Below are 3,621 nucleotides of genomic sequence, written 5' to 3'. Positions count from 1 at the left end.
GACCATCAAAATCACGACGTGGAGTAAGTATTCTAGAAGATAAGTACGCATGAAGTTAGAATCCTTGCCCGATAAGGATTTATACCCAAGTCACGACGTGAAATCCTTGTTCACGTTGTGAAGCACGAAATTTCCAAAACTATAAATGCTCATTCACTTTTACAATAAAAGGAGGCTTAGAAGGTTTTTAGAGAGATTTCTGGAGGGAAATTATTCAGAGAACCCGAATTTAATGTCCATAAAGTGCACAAAGCATTCTAAGAAGGAGATTAGCTTGGAGATCAAGAGATTGAAGAAAACATTCATTACATTGGTTTGTTTACTTTAATCATGTCAATTTATGTGGAGATTTTGTCTATGTTTTCAGTCATGAGTAGTTGAATTTAGTTGCTTTCGTTTAGCTAGATGAAGCTTTAACTCTATGGTTAGTTTATCAAATTATGGATTTTAATAGTTGGTTTTGAGCATGTGTTTGATTATCATTGCCTATCATGTTAATATTTGATACTTTGATTGCTTGAATTCAATTTTGTGTAGCTTAGTGACCATTAAATTACATGAACTTCTTACTTAGAAGTTTAAGGACTATTAAATTGCTAGAGCTAGGATCGACCAAATCTTAGATAAGTGATAAAAGTAACTAATTTAGTTGTGCTGGAGAGCATAAAATATGACCATAATTGTGTTTATTTAGATAAATCTTACATAGCTTATCTATATCCTATAACCGATTCTATGTTTGCTAGTGTATGACCATGCATAGTTTTACATGAATTAGTGAAAACATTAGTAAATTTAGACTTGAATTGCGAATAACATAATATTTGATAACCAACTTTAATAATACATAATTAGTAGCTAACCATAGAGTAAAAGTGGATTCGAACTAAACGAAAGTGTTTTTAGAATATTGATCAAAACTATTAGTTAATTATTTAAGTTCGTCTCAACTTGCAAAATCAGATAAAAACTAGTTTTATTTTTGTTTGCTTTTAGGTATAGTAATATTACGTATCAAAGACTCTTAACCAGTCACCATTTCCAGAATATTTCAATCCATCCTTCGCCAAAGGGCCAAGAGAAATCATATTCTTTCAAAGCTTCGGGACGAACTAACAATCCAGTTTCCTGACCATACCATCGTGCATATTGATCTGCATCGTGCCACTGCCCTTGATATTGCTCACCAAATCATCACCCATCTTGATTGTGCCATTCCACCCTTTGAAGGAGTCGAACCGGTCATGATTGCATGTCATATGAGAGGATGTTCTAGAGTCCAATACCCAAGCATCATCAGAACTAGTGTTACATACAGTTAAAACTTCACCGTCATCCCCTTCATCAGAATTTCCTTGAACCCCAACAACATTGTTGTTGCTTGGTCCAACACCATTATTCCCGTTCTTCAGGAATTGCCATTCTCCTTCTAAAGTGTCCATTTTCCTTGCAGTTATAACATTTGATGTTGGATTTAGATTCAGAACTTGACTTCCCTTTGTTACCTCCACCTCTCTCTGATGTTGTTCCTCTGCCTGCACACAAACCAAAACTGGAAACTTCCTCTCCAACTAAAACTTTTCTTTTCAGTTCCTTAGACATCAAAGAATCCTTCACATCATTCACAGTGATCATTTTCCGACCATACAACATGGTATCGATGAAAATCTCATAAGAATTTGGTAATGAACATAAGAGGATAAGTGCTTGATCTTCATCTTCAATCTTTACATTCACACCTTGTAAGTCCAATATGATCCTGTTGGATTTATCCAGATGATCCTTCACTTAGGTGCTTTCTGACATCGTAAGTGTACACAAACGTTGCTTCTGGTATACCCTGTTCATCATAGAATTGTTCTGATACTTGTCACACAATTTCTCCTAAAACCCAGTTGCACTCATTTGATCCACGACCTCTCTTAGTACTTCGTCTGTCAATCTCAACTGATTACAGTTATGCACTATTGCTAGAATATCCACCTTCCTTTTAGCCTCCATGTCCTTTGGTAGTTTTGCTTCTCCTTCCAATGTTGTTGCACATCCTTTTTGAACCAGAAGAGCCTTCATCTTCACCTTCTACAAAGTGAAATCATTTGAACCATTGAACTTCTTCAAATCGAACTTGTGAGATGCCATCTTCAATCAACATAACACAAACCGGAGCTCTGATACCACTTTTTAGGAAATCAGATGATACTTGTCAAGACTTAGAGCAAATATGATGCCACTTGCCAAGTTCCAATGACCCTTGTTAGGAAGTAATGCGGATAACAAGCAAAACTAAAAGTATACATAGACACAATATTTATGTGGTTCAGTCAAGGTGGCCTACGTCCACGGGTAGGAGGGGAGTATTCTTTATTTTAGAGTTCTCAAAAAGAGGTTGCAAGTACAATTCACCAGAGATTCGTTGTACTCACTAAGGATACAAGATACACGACACATCAAATGACTAAGCAGGCATCCCTATTAATAGTTGAGGGATCAGACCTAAAACCCTAATGGGCCAAGCCCATTTGGCCCACAGGCCCATGAATGGTGACAACCAATCATATTCTTCCATACAACATCTTCTAGAACATTCTTCCATTTCATACAATCCATGAGCATCAACAACACACATGATGGACCACCTTGACCATAGTGGAACATCATGATGCACATGTGGAGCATCATGATCATTAATGGCCCAACATCCATCATGGTGGCACAACATGATGTATTTCTTGAGCATCATCATCTTCTAGGCATACATGGATCAACATGACACACTAAAGGAATCAAGATGGCATATCATGTACCAAGATGGTCCATGATGGCACAACATCTCCTCCATGGCACAACTTCCCTTCTTGATGGAGCAACATCATCTTTATGGCTCAACATCTCTTTGGCTCAACATCTCCACTTGGCTCAACATCTCCATGGCTCAACATCACATTGGCACAACTTCAGGCAGGATGGCGCATCATGCTATCATTTGGTGCAACATCCCCAAGGATGGCGCAACTTCCTTCTACATGGTGCAACATGATGCTCCATGTTGCTCCAAGTGCGCCAAGTTGGTCCAAGTTGCTCCTAGTTGCTCTCAGTTGCTCCAAATTGCTCTAAACCACTCCAAGTTGCTCCAAACCCCCTTTTGGAATATCCGTTCCTTTAACCCTTGATTTGTCCCTTTGTCAGATGATCCAAAGCCATCTTAGATGATCTGCTCCTTTGTCACTTGTTTCATGAACCTCAAGTGCTCCATTGAGATATAAGTGCTCCAAATGCTTCATGAGAATGCGAGAATGCTCGAGTCACATTTAACAAAAACAATTGGAGTGACGTAATGTAAGGTCTTCATTGCAAATAGCCATATGTTAAGGATTTCAGAGAGGATAAAATGGGTTAAAGAATTAAAACTTGATTACGATGCAAAACTAGACTACAAATAACGTTCTCAAGAGTTCCATCGTTTTGAATCACATACTAAAGATAGACAGACATTGATTGATGAGGATAAAGCATTAGTTGTAAACATAATTATTTATCTTAAATGTCCAGTCTATTTGAATATTTTATGTAAAATTTAACTAACTATTTAATATGTAACTAAATATTTACTTTCAAAAATAC

The sequence above is a fragment of the Lactuca serriola genome, chromosome 2 (genome assembly GCF_051521515.1).
Source record: "Lactuca serriola cultivar US96UC23 chromosome 2, Lser_US96UC23_V15, whole genome shotgun sequence".
NCBI classification, from domain to species: Eukaryota; Viridiplantae; Streptophyta; class Magnoliopsida; order Asterales; family Asteraceae; genus Lactuca; species Lactuca serriola.
The sequence above is the reverse complement of the archived record's forward strand: the minus strand, read 5'-3'. Positions refer to the sequence as shown.